At 32.1% G+C, this 21,522-nt stretch overlaps 1 long non-coding RNA gene and 1 pseudogene across 1 annotated transcript; both read right to left on the bottom strand.

The window, feature by feature from the left end:
* Nucleotides 1–7,926: 7,926 nt before the first annotated feature.
* Nucleotides 7,927–9,458, bottom strand: LOC117113320. Its single transcript, XR_004446188.1, has 3 exons — nucleotides 9,348–9,458; nucleotides 8,666–8,740; nucleotides 7,927–8,301 (listed from the first exon to the last, which is right to left on the bottom strand). It is a non-coding gene; the product is annotated as an uncharacterized LOC117113320 (long non-coding RNA).
* A 3,107-nt stretch (nucleotides 9,459–12,565) lies between these two features.
* Nucleotides 12,566–20,965, bottom strand: LOC117113321 (annotated as a pseudogene).
* Nucleotides 20,966–21,522: the final 557 nt, after the last annotated feature.

Raw genomic sequence — 21,522 nt, 5'->3', positions numbered from 1 at the left:
TTAGGAGGGAAGCCTAAATTTTACAAAGTTAAAGTTAATTGGGTTAATAAAATATCAATTAAAGTTTTGAGTCTGAGAATGTCATTTCCGGCCATCTACAAGTTCCAACCCAAAACAGTGGTGACGCTAGCGGGGGTCTAGAGGAAAGGACCCCCGTCGGGGCCCTCTGGACCTCTTGCTTTGAAGATGTGTATAAGAGACAGTGCTTTGACCGTCCTGTTAGAATTTCCAGCAAGATCATCGGGGAAAAGTCAAATTTCGAGCGCCAAAAGTACAATTCAAGCATGTGTTAATAAGCTGTCAACATTTTAGAGATTAAAAACTGTGTAGTGCAAGCAGTGCTACTGTAAGTGCGAGGTTTCGTATTCCGGTACTATTTGCGATCGTATGGGTTGCAGTAGTCCGCCAGTTCTTCCTTGACAGGCCATGGTAACTCCGACAGGAAGACTAGTACCCAGGACATCGCTTTTAAATAAAGAATCCCATAATTATCACAAAATTTAATTTCTTTAAAAAAAATCAACCAACAACCAACAACCCCCTTGTCAGAAAGCTTAGACCCTTTGTTGGAGAATTCTGGCGCCGCCCCTGACACAAGACCTTCGGATTACCGTTCATTATGTGTGTGTGTGTGTGCGTGTGCGTGTGTGTGTGTGGGGGTGTGTGTGTGGGTGGGGGGAAGGGTGGTTATGAGGGTGTGTTTGATCATCAAACAAGCACAAATTTACCACAGCAGATGTAGATGCAACATAACTGGATGAAGATGGCCTTTCTACATCAGAAACAAATTCAGATTTGTTTTGTTCACTGTTTGGCTGTTTCAAATTCTTTGCAATATTTGCTGCAATACCGTACTCAAGTGTCTGCTTGGCTTGTTCACAAGCTGTACACAATTGAAAAGTTACCCATGAAAATAAGGTCATTAAATCATAGTATAATCAACTGAATCACACATTTAGGCTTTGAACATAGTACGGTAATAAAATTATTACGTGGCAGTGTGGCTTAGGCGTCGGTGGTTCGTGAAAAGTAAACGAATAATCCCAGGTTCAAATCCGGGCAGGGGTCCTTTAAGGTCTAGCTGAGCGTTTGCTGCGAGGATGCTTCTTGTGCTGTAAACACCCGTTGAAACCCGACAAGTCGATTTTAAAATGCAATTTTCTCGAATAATCCTCACATTGTGAATTAGGCTCAATATACATCCGTGTGTATCCCGTTACACATTGTGTGGCTGCAACAGGTACCCAGGGGCCCAAACCAAATAAATATTTTATTTCCAAATTTAATGAGCACAAATAAAGGATTTTAATTATTATCACATAATTTAGGTTTAGTATTATAAATCATACCGTCTACATCCTTCTGCTCCTCCCATTTGCTGTAATCTCCATCAGTTTGAAAGACAGTAGTTGTAACAATACCATCAGTTGACGGCTCATGTATATCAAAACTATGATGATGAAAGTTTTTCATCATCATGATAGAAATGAATAATAATTTTGTCAGCAACAAAAAAAATTATAATTATAGTGATTGGTTTATAGCATTTCTAAAATAACAAATAATTATAACCAACAAAACGGATTTAGAATATAACTTATAGAAAAAAAAATCCTTACCTGCAGTACAAACTGGTGATAAATATTCGAAATGCCAAAACAACAATAAATTTCGCAGTTGCTGCTATTAAATCCCAATTGCATAATAAAGTAAAGCCGTGTCATCCGCCACTCGACCCCGTCACCTAGCAACAACTTTACCACGGAAAGTTACAAGTAAACTTACACGCGCACACTAGCGCGTGCATGTTAAAAGTTGAGTAGAAAACGAACGTAAACTGTAATGTTAAAACTAACTGAAAAAAAGCAAGCAAAGTAAATCGATATAAAGTACAAAACCTAATACATCTGATTGTACTTACTCTTTCCCAAGCATGGCTTTGACACAAGATGATTTTCCGGAACCCTCGTTACCTAAAAACATCATTCTTGAATTAACAACTGTTATTTCACCAGTTTTAAGTGCATCTTTGAATGCTTTGACGGCTTCGGGACCCCTGGCTAAAATCTCTGACGGAATTGATAATTCTAATTAATATAAAAATAAAAATCAAATATTTAGTATGTTGTCCTTCTACATATACAGATACTTTTTATTTAATTCACTTTCTAAATTACATTTTAATTAATTACGATTAACATTTCTTACAATTCTCAATCAAAATGCAACTGAATTGAAATAATAATAATAGTAGTGTATAATTATATTAGAAAGTAAATGTAATGAGTGATATGTCTGTTAAATGTGGTTTAAACAGGTCATTATTGTACCTTTAAGTAGTTCTTTCAACTCCTCCTTTTTCTTGGTTTTCGTGGTTTCTTCGTATTTATTACATTCGTTACCATCATAGTAATCAAGAGGCGTCTTTCCTCCCTGCAATAGCAGACACGAGCACGCGATGATTCGTTTCATTGCATGGGTGACGGTTGCAAATTAAATTTAAAAAAAACAGTGGTACCGTATATTTTGGTTTAAAAACCATAATGATATAATAATAAAATGGTAAATAATAATTTAAATAATCAACACTATGAGCATTACAACTTTATAACTATTGTTGTAAATTACTAACACTATCACATCACATCGGGGAAAAAAATATTTATTGAAATCATACTTAAAAAAATCATTATCATTACCATATTCGCTAACATTTTAATCGATTTAATGTTTTATGAATTTATATTTATTACGTTGGTTTTAATTAGTAAAAATTTTTCAAGTTGTTTCATATACAGTTGTATTAAGGTCATTGACTGATATTCTTTTGATGCATTTCATTTTTCTGTACATTACCATATCTTTTATCGTCACCGACGCGCCAAAGGTGATATTGATAATTGCGAGTTCCTTGTGTTGCTCGTGCGTCAGCTCCTCCACTAGACACCAATGTAGTGGTGTGCGTCCAGCCTGCAATGAAATGATAATCAACGTCAAGTTTGTTGAACACGCACAACACAAGAATATCAATTAACAAATATTACGAAAACGTAAAAGTACCTGAAATAATTTATAACCATAATAGGCCTACTTAATTATCGCCAATGAAATATGTAATAATAATAATAATATAGACCTATAAAAATGTATTATAATAAAATTGATGATTATAATAATGAAGATGGTGATGATAATATTATGAGGACAAAGATACTTTTATGAATATTTAAATAATGAAATGATACTATTTCAGCTAATAATAATTACAACGAAGGTGATGCCGATGACGATAATAATGATGATGATAATGACACTAACAATAGTAATACAATACTGTATTAATTATGGTGTGTCTATTAAAAGCATGTTATTGTAATATAGCTAATTATATTTTATTATGACGGGCAGTACTTTAAATGTATACAAAATACAATGTTTAAAAAAACATAATCTAAATCAGTTGTAAATATAATAAATTATACCACGGTATTACATCCAATAATATTAGATTACTTTTACTAAATTAGAACGTGATGTATTGAATGTGTTTGTGAGTGAATTAATGTTAATTTGTTAGCAATGAATAAAGTGTTGTTTTCTTCTACTGTACTCACCATGTCTTGCGTGTTAATCTTCTTGTTGGTTTTTTCCAACACGCGTCTCGTTGCTGACACGCATGCGAAGATCGCCAAGAAATGGAGAATAGTGAAACTACCAAACTACAAGACAAACGTAGAATATGATGAGAAAGAAATAATAAACAACAACAAGAAACTATACACACACCACATATCAACAACACATAACAACTCACAAACATCACACATACGTTACTTATTACATTCATCATTATTAAATACTAATTACATTATTTAATATTTTTAAAATGTTGTTTTTAAGGCGAAATCGCGCAAAAAATATTTGTATCAATTAGCCTATGTTTTACACACAATAGTAAATTATTTCCAAATTGGGATTTTTAGCGAGAATACTTTTTGTGAAAAATATCAATTTTGTTGTCACCAATTTATTCAGTAAACTGTATTAAGCAGAACAAATCCAAACATCACCATTTTTGTAAGTGTAAAATGTGTTTTTTTCACAATGTTTCTTATGAAATAGTGATAATGGCCATAACATAGGCTTTTTCTGTGTTGTAAAATATGTCAAATAAATCATGAAATAAAAGTCTCATTTCAACCCAACATGAAATAAATCACAGTAATTGAACTTGAGTTATTTGTATGTTGTATGATGTGTACACATGTTGTGCTTGTGATGTTTAAAATGCAATTATATTTAATTCCACTCACCGACTGTTGTTCTAAATTATCTGTAGTTGCCGTTTCAATCATATTCTTCAATACGTCATCAGGTGCTCCCCGCCGCACAGCTTCCATTGATGGCGTCTCGCCTTTCTACGAAAACAAACATTATACTGAATTACGATACAGTTCATACAACTACCAATATAATTTTTTACGAGTTTCATTATTTCAATAGTACGATGATATTCCAATATGATTTAAAAATTATTATATTATAAACAGTCAAAAATATGTGTTATAATACGCATATTCATTTGAATTCATTTTATTAATTTTTTTTATTTACGATCAATTTTTGGTAATTTTAATTTTTTTTTCATATAATTAGGAATAAAAATAAGAACATCAAATACTGTAATATTCTTTATAAGTGAATTGGAAAAGGAAGTAGAATACTGTATTAGTGAATAGGTCTAGACATAAACTTACAGTTGTTGGGCCATGCCAGTGGTGAATTCAAGGGTCGGGGTTCAGCCGGCTCGCCCCCCCCCCCCTAAAATTTTCAAAATTGTAAAGAATTGGAGAAAAACGGAAAATCATTTTCAAATTTAAGTCTCAGAGTGCCATTTCCCGTCATCTAGAGGTTCCATAATCGTAAATTTTCTTACCTCAGCTCCAATTATGCTGGGGTCATCATTCCTGATGATGACATAATTAATGTCGAAATATTGAATCCCGACACGATGGCGTGCATTTCGATACTTGGAGTATGTATTATACTATCTTATCTGAGATTAATCAGTGGACCTTTCGGTGTAGACCCTCCATCTGTCAAAGTCCCTCTCTGGGCACCCAGCTCCTATTTCAAGTTCCTGGATCCGCCACTGCATGGTTTATGTTTAGTATGACATTATTAGCATGTCTCTGTTTTGTGTACAGTGTTATAGTAGGCCCTATTATATGCCTTGTAAATTGTTCGTGCGTGAACCATGTAATTATTGATAAGTTATTTTGAAGTGAAGGTACGGTACTGTGTCATTGAATAGGTCTAAACATAAACGTATTATGTGTTAGACCATGGTTTGTGTTTAGCATGTCTATGTTTTGTCAGTACAGTATAGTAGGCCCTATGCCTTGTAAATTGTTCGTGCGTGAACCACGTATTAACATTTTATAAAACAGGAGAATACATGACAACGGCGCGTGTAAATAATTTTAATTTTTAATTTTATTTATTTATTTATTTTTTTTAATAATTTTATAGGCCTACTCATTTAACTAAAAAGGACAGCACGAGTAAAAAAAAATCTAAGTAGGAACAATTAGAGTAGATAAATCATTTAGTACGAAAGTCCCTAGACTAAATACCGCATGCCCAGTTAGTAGTTTACGCAAAGAATATTAGAATGTATTATTTTTGTACGTTTGTAAGGTAACGTTTTTTTTTAATTGAAATTTTTAACACAATAAAATACACAATGTAAGTAATTTAAATATAATAAATGATATTTTCTAAAAAAAAATTAATTAGTTTATCACCCCTCCCTCGTCACTTTTAGGAAAATTCTTTTGACAGTGACAGTCAGTTATTTAAACATAACATGTGATCAAATTATTAATATAATACTATTTTTAAAAATTCATTTAATTAATTGACTTTTTCTTGAGAAATGAAAATGAAATCAACATTTAAATGATGTGTATTTACTAATGAATTTAGATAAAATATTAACCAGAATAAATAAATATATGCAAAACAAAAAACAAAAAACAAAATTGCATTGTTGCATTAAGTTCTTATATATTTATTTATTCTGGTTACTATTTTATCAAAATTCATTAGTAAATAAATATCATTTAATTATTGATATCGTTTTCATTTCTCAAGAAAAAGTCCATTAATTAAATGAATTAAAAAAAATAGTACTAATCCTATATTAATAATTTGATCACATGTTATGTTTAAATAACTGACTGTCACAGCTATTTTAAAATAACCTATATTAGATTAACATAAACACCAGAGACGAGGATTATTGTGTTACGAAACAGGAAAAGCATTCCACAACTGACTGATAATTATTTAAGTTTTGACATTTGAAATGAAGAGTGAGACGAACTTCCAATTTAAATCAACCAATACGATATTATTAAAAAAATATCTAATTAACACATTATAAATTCAAACCCCTCTAATAAGATTTATTTACTTATGACCTGAAGTTTACTTACAACCATTCATCGCCAATTATTATTGATATTTTTATTTTATTTAGAACTTAACGAAAAGTATGTGTATTATCCATTGATAGACCTATTATATAGTCGTATTAAAAATTGTTTACGCTTTTATCCTGTATTTCGCTTTATGAACGCATAGTGCCTCATTCAATTACTTTGTATACTGTTTTTTGTATTTATATTGTTTTATTTTATAAGCACGGGAAAGCAAATTTTATGTATATTTTTTCATGTTACAATAATATCTATCTTGAATTTTGAATCTTGATATTGAATGCCATCGATATTGTAAAAGTGCAAGTTCAAATAAACATTATTGAACTACAGAGGGCGGTAGACTCGTTTTTTTAGTTATCAGGGAAACTTATCAATGCGGAAGTTTATCAACTAACGAACTAATTTGTAGGCCTAATATAAATAAAATGTATATTGGTCACACGGCTTGTAAGAATGACAATGTGGTTTAATTATAGTTTAATTGAGCATGGTGCATTTTAAACGAGGTTCTTTGTAAAAAGCACATATTGTGGAAATGTTTATATTTCTTTAGTACAGTGTGGAGGATAGTAATAAATGCTCAAAATAAAGATATTTTTAAGTCCCGAAACCTAAATACCGGGCTGTGTTCAGCGTTAGATAGTTTTACCATTTATTAAGTAAAGTAATAATATTGGTTACAATATTAGAATAACGGTATGAAGACAAAAACATCAAATAGACCCTTCATCTATGAGATGGCCAAATATTATTCACCAATCATGGTTAAATTAAGTAATAATAAATTTCTGTATAAAAACCATCAATATTGTTTCTTTGACTTTGTATTCCCAAATAATCAAGCGATATTTTTTCAAGTACTATCGATTGTTATTTTTCAAATTTATTTTACTCCAGTATTATGTTTCTGGTTATGTTCTTATCGGGTTAAAGGTTTACCCAGCTTTATTAGTAAATAAGCATATCTTCATAAAAAATGAAATTCCCGATTCCATGATTTCAGCATGGAATCGGGAATTTCATTTTTTTTTTTATTGATTTAATCCGTTGATTATGTATCTTTATCAAAAATATCTTATTCTGAAGCCAATGTTTACAGTAAAACACGATTAATGTTTAAATAAATGGCATTTTAGTCTATAATATGGGACACTCATAGGTATAGCCTCAGGCCTACATACAAATACTTCTGAAAAGGTCTAATGCGCTATATATATAAATGCGAGACAATTACCATTAAAGCCATGGCTGTTAATTATTTTAATTGGGACATTTGAAATGAAGAAAAATGATATAAATTTATTATAGATTTTGACTATCTAAGTCAAGCGCAATATTTACACTACATATAATCATGATAAAATTATAACAGTAAACTCATTACAATTTGTACGACATATATTGAACTAGAGAGGGCGCTAGACCGATTTATTTAGTTCTAAGTAGTCTTCGCGAACGTTTTGAATATTAAACCGCACAGTTTTTAATTAATTAAAGAGAATGACAATTTTGTTTTCAATTCTGTAAGGCAGATTAAATTTTTTTTAATCATAAGAAAACCCCAGAAAATAGGTACACATATTTTGTGCAAATAATTGTGAACTGTGTGTTGTGTTGGGACTGTATCTTATTTTAAAAATATGATCCAATAAAAATTCTGAAATCAAGAAAATCACTTCATAAATTTAACTTAGTACTTGCCTCATCCTTCGTTTCAATAAGATGAGGTTCATTTTCAAGGATGTTTGTTACTGCTGGCCAGTCCTTTCTCCTTATAGCCTGTACTAATTTGTTTCTGTGACATAACAAGTCAAGGAAATGTATGAATTATTTTTCATTGTCATGTCATTGTAAATACAGTAATTGACTAAACCAGGTTTCTCATGAATATTAATTCTTGACATCACTGTTATCCTCATCACCATAAAAAATATATATGTTAATGATTAGATATTTCGCTAACAAAATAACTATACTTTAATAATCACATAATTATAATTAAGTTCTTTACAGTAACAACTTTTAATGTGTCTGTCAGTACATAATTGTACTCCTTTTAACATTATACTATTCGCTCATTTACTTAATGTATATTTGATACAAACTCATACACTCATCGTCGGGTAGAATTTGTAAAATTATTATAATACAGTACTCACTGAGCTTTTGGTAGAACGTTCATGGTTGTCGATGGTTTGTAACGTTCGTATTGATCGTGTCGATTAGTGAGATATCTGTGAATAGTAGTACAGCCTTATTTAATTAGAACGAATAAGCCGCTGTATGTATATATATATTTGATTATTATTTTAATAACTAATCATTGAAGTATTTTACCAAGACCTTTGTTTACTAAATTATACTGTTAAATTCTACCAGATCATTTGCCTATGCCAGTTATACAGGTTTATTCTAAGCGGTCTTTAAGTAGTAGGCATATTGGTAATAACACTATCCAGGCAAAACGCGCCGGCGAATAAAATACAGTGCAATTATAAGTCCTGATCTCTCGGAAGAGGATCGGAAGCTAAAATCGGCAGACATCAACGGACAAATACACTTCCCATCCTCTACAAGGACATCCCCCAACCACTCTAAATCTAAAGCTGGATATATCCCATTGCTATTCACGTATAGGAGCCGTTACTTATGATCCCTTTTCTGGTAGGCTTAAAAGGTAACGGAAGGTGGGTGCGGCCAACGATGTTTAGATAGTACATGGATAGTAAATGTTTTCTGTCTACAATCTTTTTGGGAGTGTATTTCAAAAACCTTCTCAATGAAAGTGTCAATATATAATTACAGTCCTAAGCAAATAACTGCTTAATAAAATGTACCCACCTTTTGGAAATAAAATGGCCTTCGGAAATGTACTGTAGTGTCGGATTATGCTTAGCGTTGTGTTGAGGAACTTGTTAAACGATGATTGGCTCGTTCGACTGTTAGATTCATACAGAAGTAATAAACGGATCTACGTCACAATGAAATAAGTTATTGTTATCAATATATATTCATAATGACTTACCAGGTCACGAATGAACCATTTCCGAGTCGATTTCTGTTATGATGTTACTGTAAATGGATAGCTTTCAAAAAAACTAAAACAAAAACAAAAAAACAAAAAACAAAAAACCCCCCCAAAAAAACAAACAAAAACAAAAATGTGTGTGTGTATATATATAATCGTATCAATCATAGCCCATCAATGAAAAATAATGTCACTGATTTTAAGCACAATAATACATACTACATAGACTTAGGCCTATAACAGTAAACCAATCCTTTCTAGCACCCAAGTCCTAGCCGCCTAGGCCTACGCCTAGGTGCAGTCTACGCTTGCTCCTACTAGTACATAGGCCTAGTAGTAGAGAAGGCCTAGGCCTACTTCTAGGCCATACTAATGATTGGAAATATAAGTCATAATCAAAGTCTATACCCTTCAAATAACCTACTATGTGTGTATGCCGTTCAATTTAATCTTCATTTACTCGTCCTGCGGCCTTTTGCTCATGGAGTTTGAGGATATTCTTTCACAAAATAATATTTGTTTTATAATATGAACACAAAACTCGGCGCATGCAACGAACAAATACTCTTTTCTGATTGGACAATAGTTGTCTGCACAGAGCGGCTATAGCCAAAAGATGTCTTTCTGTGTTTTATCTGTTTATCTATTATTTTTTATTTACTGTTGCTATCAGGTTATGTGTATTAGAGTATTAGATAATTATCGTGGTCCTAAAAAATAAAATCAAAATTTCTGATGAGATTGATGAGACTATTGGTCAATTTCCCACATATTTATTAACTTTTTAACGAGCAAAGACCAGAAGTATAACGCAGAAGTACAACAGAGTAGAAATTTACTAATAAATTAATAATAATTAAATAGGCCTATCTCCCAAATTTGATTAGTCGTTTTGGTTAATACGTTATCATTATTCATTACAGTATTTATTTTGTTCAATATTTAAAAAATTAGTTTCATAACAGTAATTAAAAATTTTAATTTTCCTTGTTTTAAATCAAGCCGGTCGATTGAAATAAATACATGACTGTTTAATAGTAGGCATAATTGAGATAATAGCATTGCAACATGACCCACAAATATCCGTATACTTTTGTAAATGAGGCATAATAAATCTAATTAGGCCAAAAAAGAAAATTATTGTGTTGGCCACGCCCGACCAACTCAAATTTTACAAAATTCAGGGTCGATATTTTACTTTATTATTATTTTTATTACGAGCAAATAAAGCTGGAATAGCCTTGGCCATGCCATGCTAGGGGACCAAGGCTAGCCTATTTTGCAGGCCTACCCATCTTTTGAATTTTGCCAAAACGTGGTCAACACAATTTTTTCTTGGCCATTTACGAACATTTATGTTATAATCATCACCCTGATACAATGGGACTATATTAGGCCTACTTCTTACAAGCCTTTTAACTTTACTTCTTCAAAGAGCATGTGGCGGATACAGAGGATAGCAGAAAGGTACTCGCCACGAGCCAGGAATAAAACGGTATCGGACATCATTCAAAAACTAGTGTCAAATACCGTGAAACCTCAAATTAAAGCCCTGGGCGTCTTCTTTTTTTCTTTTCCTTTTCTTTTTTTTTTTATTTTTTTTTTTAAGATGGGCATACAAAGCAATCCTATTATCATATTATAAAAGAAATCAATCTGTATCATGGAGTGTATTTAACTACTGTATAAACCAAGCTTCTTTTTAATTTATTTTGTTTTTTGAAATTCATGTACAGTGTATATACTGTACGATCTCGAAAAGAAGCCTGTGCTATCTTGAAAAGAAGCCCATGGGATGGGCTTCGTTTTTTAGGCTAATTTTCCAAACTAAAGAGGGGGCTTCAATATTCGACATCGGCTTCATCACGAGATTAAGCCCACTGGGCATCAATTCGGGATTCTAACGTTCATAAAACCTGTCTGCTGCCCTCTATAACTGCAGTATAGCTAAGTTCGATCATAGTTGGTTTTAAACTGGGGTTTCAGTATTTTATGATTATTTGCTTACGACATGAAAAATTCAAAGAGTCCTTTACTAAATGTAATTATTCGAGTAGTGATTTACATGGAGCTGTTTATATTTGTACATACTTTAAAAAAATAACAAAGTCAGTCGCTTCAAGGTTTAGTAAATTAGGGTTTGTTTTATGTTAAAATTAAAATTTAAAAAACAATTCAAATGACACTTTACTGGATGCACAGATTGGAACAATGGAGTGTCTGTGGATTTACAGACTTTAACTAAGCAAATAATTCCTTATTGATTGACTGTGCTACTTTAGGATCTAAAGTAAACAGAATCGGTATAATTTATCTGTCGAGTTTCGAGAATGATAGGCCTATTTTATTTTTGCTTGTTTAAAATGTATTACTCTCTCATCAAACATGAACCATATGCACAATCAAAACAAAATCAAGACTGATGCCTAGCAGATACTTGGGCCCATGGGCATTGATCGGTGGTCGAGAGGAGGACACGACCCCCACTATTCACCACTCGTCTATAGTTAAAATCCTACTTTTTAAAGCGAGTACATTTACGTACTAATATATAAAACAAATCGTAATTTATATAAACGTTAGTTTGCACAAAATAAGTGGATTTTTTTTATTATGAATACAAAACACTTTTTTTGACGTAGACGTAGTGTGGAAATAAGGTTAATAGTAAATTGTTATGCTGCTGCCTTAAAACAATTAATTGACATACTTATAAAAGGCTGGAACGCCGAAGTTTCAGGGGCTTCGACCCACGGAGCCGACCGAGTGTCTTAAGCGCACCCACCCACTTTCAAGCACGTATCGACGCCCTTGTAAGGACAAATACCCAGGACTGATGCTCAAACCATTGCCCAGAACTGATGCGAGGACCAATGCCCATAACCAATAGTCTGGACTCAGGACTGATGCGAGGACCAATGCCCCCAAGGCATACGCCGAGGAATGTCAGAACCGATGTCCTGAACCAATTGTGCCCAGGACCAATGCTCAATACAAAAGAAGACAAAATAAAATGCAACAGGCTATATAGTACTTTGGAACACTTCCTTACAAGAGCTAATTATAAAGTATATTGTTTTATTTGCTAATACACACAGACAGAATATCTAAAAGATGGTATTGTTTTGTTTGTTAGGATAAACTAAAACTATTTATGAAGTATATTGTTAAACATTATTTATTATTCACATTTCTACAATACAATCTATTAACAAAGTAATATTTAAATTTAACCACAGAGTGGTCATCAAAATCATGTGGTTACTGCATTTCATGTAACGTTTTAAATATTAGAAAATATTCAATTTTAATGAACCTTTGCAGTGTGTCAATAAAAAATAACATTGATCCTACACATGTCTTTATTGTATTCATTATCCTTAATCAATGTAATCTCATTAAGATGATTGCTAATCAATAAACATTGATCCTACACATGTCTTTATTGTATTCATTATCGTTAATCAATGTAATCTCATTAAGATGATTGCTAATCAATAAACATTGATCCTACACATGTCTTTATTGTCATTACATGATTTCCATCGTTAATTAATGTAATTTTATTAAGCTGATTAGTAATCAATAAACATAAAATCAATAAACAAAGAGCCACAAAATTTGAGACGAATAAAATCAGACCTACAAATTTCTTTTTTTAAATTAATGAAAAAGAAAACAATAAGTGCAGATAAAACACAAGAATAAAAATGTAATGTAGTGATCACAGAATAAAAGGCCAATAAATATAAATGTCCACAAAAATAAAACTTGGATAAAACAAAGAAGACAAATATTTAAACAAATTTTAGCAAATATCAAAAAGTCTCCATAATATTTTTTATGCCATAATTTTGTTAACCAATACAGAACCCCTCAAAACCTAAAGGAAGCCTTCTACATTGTCATGAAAAGGACACATACTCCGGTGTGACTACTAATAGTGGATTTGAATCAAAGAAATGTAAAGCAGATACAACCACAGTTAGTATGTACCTATCAATTTTTTACTTGGGCAATGTTCCACATATTTTGAAATACTGCTGATAGTTTAAATACTGTAGACGCTTAAACCCGTATGGACATTATTAGATAATATTTTACAAATTTACAGATCTACGACTCTGACGCTGCTCACAGGCATCTTCGTAGGAACAACAGACGTTCCCTAAGGCTTGTCATTGACATGCATTCTAGTTGTCCTCTTGGGGCTACAGGAAGGACGGCTAGCAACCACCAAGTCCATCCGGGGCCATCAGGTGATTCTAGCGGGTTTTCCGGTAACGCTGGCATTCCTCCGAAGTGTTTAGAGATCCGTGAACGAAAGACGGACCTAAGGGCATTGAACCATGACGAAGCTTCACTGTATACCGACTGATGTAATGTGTTCAGTTGATTAATGTCATCCTCTACAAGAAAGAAATTGATAAAAAGTTGGATAAGCTACGTATGAACAAATTCAACATGGCAATGTTTAATGTATGTGAAAATTTAGTACGAGAACATAATGCTCAGGAAATGAACGAGCAAATAATTAGAAAGTCTTCATTTAAAATGTATTCTCAAATTAAAACACGACAGGATTGTGAATGTTATATAATGGCCAAACTTGATTTTCACAGTTTTTTCCTGAAATTCAATACCAGATCAAATACTGTTCCATTAACATCTCAAACCCACTATTGGTTTACTGATCATGACATCACATGCACATTATGTACAAAGGGAGAAGAGGATATGGCACTTGTTTATCTCAGGAAATCTTGAAATCAAGCTGTGAATGGCATTGGGTAACATTGGATAAGTACTGCAAAGCATATATTAAGAGTGTGGCGATCACATACCCTACTTTTAAGAACAATCTGAGTCAGAATATACAGCATTGCATGATTTTAATCTTAAGTCTTATTCTTAGCAAATTCAAACCATTTTAAACACCCTATATATATAATCTTTCTAAATGTCTATTATTTAATAAATTTAATACATTTTCTTGATGTTTCATATTTTTTTCTTTAAAAATCTGTAGTGTGCAAAAGACAATTTTTTTTATGTTTCTTAAACGTATATTGGACAAAATGTGGATAGCAGCGTATTCTACCAATTTAATGTACAGTTTCTAATAAATTTTAAAGTCGTCTTAATCAAAATTTTAATCTTTTTGCACAGTTTACCTGTTCCTGTTTTACTTGTATTTTAAAAAATTTGAATGGTGTTAAATGCTTAGTTTAAAATTAATTGATTTTAAATTTCTTTGTACATTTTATTGAATTGTCTGTTAAGCTGTCTCTTATTTCTGTATACATGCATCATTTTTTGTCTGTGGTTTTATAGTTTTATTGTGACATGACGTGTGCCACTGATTTAATAGTGTAGTTTTCAAATAACATTATTATTATATATTATGAATGTCACAGGTCACTGTAAAATGTATTCATCCAAAAATGAACCATCATCAACACTTCAAATACGATAAATGGTGCAATGACGAAGTCTCTTTAAATTGAGGATTAAAGAATTCCGTTATTTAGTCATGAGAAGTTTATTTGAATGTAAACCTACATACCTTGTACAGTGTCATCTTCAATAAACCTCACATTGGCTGTGTTGTACCCTTCACGCATTCCCCGACTCAACACTTTGAATCGCCTCCCCCCTACAGTTGTAATGATTGACCTTCCATCTGGCAATGTTTGCACTTCTTGAATTTCCAGCATGCAACCATAATCAGAAAATCTAAAAGAAATGGAAAATTAAATTTAGTTTTAAATATTATAATATATATTTTTTTTTTATCACATTATCTTTATCGAATAAAGTACTTGTTTTTCAACTTACCAGTCATGTTTATTTATTACTAATATATATATTTTTTCATATTTAAAATTGCTCTATCATGGCCTGGCATCACATATTGGCTGGTATTTTGTAATATATCTTTTATTTGCAATTTCTAGTGTTGTTCAGGTTTAGCGAAGGCACTTGGCTGAGGGTTCTTTGGGTTCTACCGAAGGCATTCTGCTGGGGCTTCTTCAATTCTAGCGAAGGCACATGGCTGGTACTTCTTCAGAATCTAGTTACCAGTGTTGTGTTGTAAAAAATCTCCTGTGTAATTTTTCATTGTCTAAGATAAAAACTCAATACTCACTCATTTTGTTCTGATGGAACACACATTCCAAATTGCCTAGACCCAGACTCAATACACTGACGAATCATCAACCTATATCGAGGCTCAAAGATGTGCAATGGGCAGGGGATTGTGGGAAATGCAATCGTACAAATGAATAGTGGGATCACAGACTCTCCATGGCCTTTAGATGCCCTGTATAAGAGAAAAATCAATATGTAAAATAAGTTTTATGCTAAAATTGTTTTTTATCATTCTTTTTTTTCAATGAAACATACATTAAAAGAACTAAATCACATTATTATTTGTTGAAATATGAAGAAGACTGAATAAATCATCAATTCAAAAATATATATTCTAGCAGAAATGAACAAAACTGTAGGTTGTTTTTAATTAAACATCAAGATTCTTACCCCGTAATTCTTCCATTTCTTCAACATGGATCTCCTCTCGTTCATGAAACTCTTTCTCAAAGTACTGTTTTATTATCTTTTGTATCATTGACTGAAAATTTCTTGCTTGCTAAATACTGTAAAAGAAATAAAAATATTGTCTTTGGTTTGATTCATGTAGTATAATTTCGCTCCTCTAATAAATTAACCTGGTATTAACTTTAATAAATAAACCTAATAACAAATGAAAATTTAAATTTCTTTGATTTGTATTGAATTTTTAAAATAAGTATGCAACTTGATATCCTGTAATAGTGTCTTTGTAATTAAATGTTGGGCATAGCATTTTAAAAATAAATTCTTAAGAACATAATGTTTCTACCAACACATTTAAAATATGCTAAAAAAAAAAAAGACCTAGATAAATATTACAAAATTCCACTTATTTTGACCCGGAGGCCAAATTGCATGTAAAATTACAATGGAGTTGAGGAGACATGTGATTTCCAGTCCCCCACTACCCCCACTCTGTATCTTAAGATACAGTGAGCAATTACTTATTGCTTTTATGCGAGGTGCGATTAGAATTACCTCTGTTAAGGAGTGCTTGCATAGCGGACACCGAGGATTATGATCCAAACACTTATTGAGACAACCTGTACAGAAGGTATGACCACACGGTGTTGTTACAGGTTTGTGAAGCAGCCGAAAACAAAGGCTACATTCGTAGTCGCTTCGAGTTAGAAGGTGCGGTGCAATCAACCTTGGTTCACATGGTTTCAACTCTGTACCTACAAATGAAAATAAAGAATGTTTTCATTCCAAGGGTTTTAACACATTAACTGCCAAGACTTTTCTCCTACTTTCATCCCATACACCATGTTATCAAGGGCGCCACCATATGAAAAACATTTCATTCAACTGTATTGAAATCACTAATTCTGGGTTCTTACGACCACTGCCAGAGAGTTTACGTGCAATACAACAGTGGAATGTTGGAGAGGTGTGGACGTGAATGTAAGTCCCTGGCAGCGAATGTATTAAAGTGCTTCACATTATCACACCAGTCATCGGATCAAATACCTTATGAACAATCTGTTCCCTGGGACGGATTCTATAATGCCGTGCGACTTCTCAGTTATTATGGTATAATCATTATGTATAAAAGCATTTATAAGAACACTGAAATTAGACATACCAGTAGTGGGGTCAGAATGCTTTCGTTTCTTTTGAGCGCACACTGCACCAATATCAAAGGCATCTGAAAAAATACAAAATAATAATTAAAATTAAATCTCTCGCTAAAATAAAAACTAAAGGTTGCACCTAATTCAGCCACGAAACAATGTATTTGGGATACCTTTTCCCCAATACTAAATTGATATAACAATATCTAATGTGTCTCTTTCATAACAAATTGTTTTCTTTAATCATTGTAAAATATTTAATTAATGATTAATTAATTAATAATTCATTCATACCTTTGGTTTTTACTTCATCTTTACAGTAAGTGTCTTCAGAATTGCTTCCTGATTTAGAAGCTAAGCTCTCGCTCACCTGTACATAAACAAATTAAAATTATTTCAATCATTCAATCAATCACGCAATAAAAAGTCTTTTCCACCTCCCTCTCCCCCAACCTCTGTTATTATCAACTCTTTTCCACTCCCCTCTGTTATGAACAACTCTTTTCCACCCCTCTATTATTAGCAATGCTTTTCCACTACGTCAACAACTCTTTTCCACTCCCCTCTGTTATGAACAACTCTATTCCAACCCCTCTGTTATTAGCAACTGTTTTCCACCACCTCTGTAATAAACAACTCTTTTCCACTCTCTCTGTTATTAGCAACTCTTTTCCACCCCTTCTGTTACTAACAACTCTTGCTTCAACCATGGAGGTATTATTTAGAAGATCACCTGGCAACAGATTCATTTGACTCAACAAACCAATGTGTTCCATGCCGATCTACCTTATTATTAACAATTTTTTGGATTAGCAAGTACTTGGCAACAGCAGGCTTTTATACGCTTCAACACAGCAGTTTTGCGATAAACCATTTGATTTTAACCCATTGGATTTTTTCAGACTTTTAGTATGTATATGTGTACATTTCAAGGACAGATTCTGAAAAAAATTTCTGTTGCAATTAGTTATGTGTTGATTACAATTTTGTCTAAAGATTGACTGCTTCAACTATGAAACTGAGGCGGAAAATAAAACTGAAAACTACTTTGACTTTGAATTGAATTTTCGAATAGTTAACCATTGTTAACTCTAAAAATCCTCAATCATTCCTTAATTAACATCTGTTAAAATCAGAATTATTGAGTTTTATCCAATTTATAGCAAATTCAAGTTAAAATACACCATACTTTTAAAGCTTATGTAAATGTTTTATTAAATTTGAAACTTTTTTTTTTAGAAAATATTAATTTATTTGATATTTCTTGAAAAATATGCATTTTCTTCAAGGTGAAAACGATTGCGCAGTCATAGTGATTGACTGTAAGTAGTACGAATTGAGAAAAGAAGGTGCTCTCCATTTCGCCATGTTCAATTTCTTGGTAAACTAAGCCCGTTGAGCATTTGGTGGCGGGGAACACATTAGACTTCAAAGGCATCACGCAATCATTTTCATGCGGCTGTTTTGTTCTTGGCTCATTTGCAGAGCGCTATGCGCGGAGCTTTTTCGAGTGACATAAGATTTCATAGCCAGACCCCACTATGATGGGCCTGAGGTAGTCCCCTTCATATATGTAAAATACACACCCCCCCCCCAATTTAAAATTCTTGAATAGGCCACTTGTCATCCTACCATTTCTCTTCTTTTTCTACCTCTTCTTTTTCTTCTCCTTGGCTACAATTCTTTTTGTCATAATAAACAATTAGCATCATAATTCAATTAATAAAAATCAATAATCATATAATAATATGGAAAATATTTTCAATTACCTTGGAGCATACACCTGTGGAAGAGCTTTGGTTGCTAGTGTTACTACTGGCACTTTCTCCTTCAATTGATTGGTTACTACTCGAACTCCCTCTGTCACCTGACTGGTTACTACTTGTACTCCCTCCTTGTACTGATTGGTTAAAACCTACAAGTATTGCTGACGCCAGGTCATCCAATCCAGATGAGAAGACACTGAATGGTGTTGTCATTCCATGCGCACACCTACCAAGAATACCATGATGTTGAAGTTCCGCACATTTTAAATTTTCCGATGTTGGTAAGTGAGTTAAAATTTTCTGTAGTACCTGGGGAAGCATGTCAGTAGTAAAAACAATTTTACTTGAAAAAAACATTTCACATCGTGACATTACGGCTATGTATTGGAACATCATGACTATATATGGGCACATCATGACCATTTATGGGCACATCATAACTACTGTATATATGGGCACATCATGATTCTATATGGGCATTAACAGTTTGTTTTTTTGTCCAAGAAGATTTGATTATCTGGATAAAGATTAATATTACTACTGATTAGTTAAAAATAACTAATGTTAAAACAAATTTTTTAAATGAAAAAAAAAAAATTTTTTTAAGGCTGTGAAAGGAAATATAAGGATCAGCATAAATGCCAAGTAACAAAAGAATATCAAATACAAAAAAAAGCAAAAACAAAGCTTACTTTTATTTATTTTCGTTCAATTATTAAAAAAACATTTAGCATTATAATTATTAGATAAATTGTTGACTAATTCTCAATTAGAAATGAATCCAGTACAGATACCTGTAGAAAGCAAGTTTTAATAAAGGTGACGTGTGTCATAATTCGATTGTTTTCATATCAGGAGATATTATCTCCCAGCCTAAATAGAAAAAGTTGTATAACGTATGCATCAGTGCTTATATAAGAATGAGCTGCATTATGATTGGCTGTTACATAAGTCCACTGACCTGACATTGTAGAACAAGATTATAAGTACTGTTTTGCAACAACTATATTTACTATTGCAGTACTATTTACATAGTTTCTCACCTGAGCCAGTGTTGTTTTAGCGCTGGTGACATTGGGGTCAAGCGATAGTACCTGAAGTAACGACATCAGAGCTTCTTCATACTTCCCTGTCATCATGAGTGCGCGCCACTTTCTGAAATATCCCTTCAAATTTCAAAGAATAAAAAAATGATTTTGTGTCTTCATAAAAGTTCATAATAATTTGTTTAAATAAATTAAACAAAATTTTAATAAAAAGTTATTAATGATTTACCTTTGACCACAGGGGTTGAAATTTGCATGATCTGACCGCATTTCCTGTATCTTTGAACCACTGGCCACTAACAGTGGTCGTGAATCTTAGCAGATCACTGCCATCTTTATTTGATGTTTGTACAATAATTGTTGTGGTCATCGTACAGTAATGAGTTTGATAATTGCATCAACATAACCTGAAAATCCTTCGTTCTTGTACAAAAAGTTTTGAAAGTAAAAAAAAAATAGAATTGAAATATTACTGTTAAACAGATTGCATGCAATGTGAATAAGTGGTATTTCTTGTTTTATTAAAATGAGACTAATCTGATAGATTATTTTTTTGATTGTATTAATCTCTTTTATTTGTGCTATATAAAAACCACACATTATTATTTATTATTTTCAGGCATATGATTAGGCCTATTATTATTTACAACATATGTAACAACTTTTTTTAGACTCAGTGAATATAAAATGCTTCTGATTACTCCATTCAAAACTCACCAAATAAAATATATTTAATTAAATTATAACTTATTTCATCCATACCTTCTACACATTATGTACATCATCTGTTTCTCTTGCTATTTATCACATGTCAAAGGTCATGAACTTGTTGTGTAAACTCTTTCTTCCAGTAACAGTAGAATTGAACAATCTGAGAAAATGAAATCAACATTTACACGTTGATTATTAAAAAAATCTTTGATCTGCCCAAATATGTTTACCAATATTCCTCTGCCTGATTTCAGATTTGCTCCATTTAAAAACATCCAATCAATTCATAAATTATTCCAGTAGTCTTCAATTCAATAAATACTACAAACAAGTTAAATCATTTTCTATGAGTATATTGAACTTCAATATTAAAATTCTTAATGATATTTGTCAAACAAAACTAAGAACATTTTATACTGTTAAATATATTATTACAGTAAGGTATAAAGTAAACGAAAGTAGCATATAGCATACACATTGCAAAACAATTCAGTTTCTTTGTACAATAATCTTATCAATCAAATTAATTAAAATAGTGATTATTCAATTTATTCAAGAAAACCTCCGGGACGGAGAAGTAAAAAAGAACAACAAGGTACAACAAAAACAATTCATTAAAATGGACAATTTCATTACAAGAACCACAACAATGGAGATAAAAAAAAAAAAACACAAAAAAAGTTTACAAATTCTTAATGTAACACAGGTAGAACAACAACATAGCCAGGAGACGATGTAACTTCTCTGTTGTCGTTTATT

The sequence above is a fragment of the Anneissia japonica genome, unplaced genomic scaffold, assembly GCF_011630105.1.
Source record: "Anneissia japonica isolate Jap-2015-1 unplaced genomic scaffold, ASM1163010v1 scaffold288175_len33700_cov120, whole genome shotgun sequence".
Taxonomy (NCBI): Eukaryota; Metazoa; Echinodermata; class Crinoidea; order Comatulida; family Comatulidae; genus Anneissia; species Anneissia japonica.
This window is presented reverse-complemented; position numbering and strand designations above follow the sequence as displayed.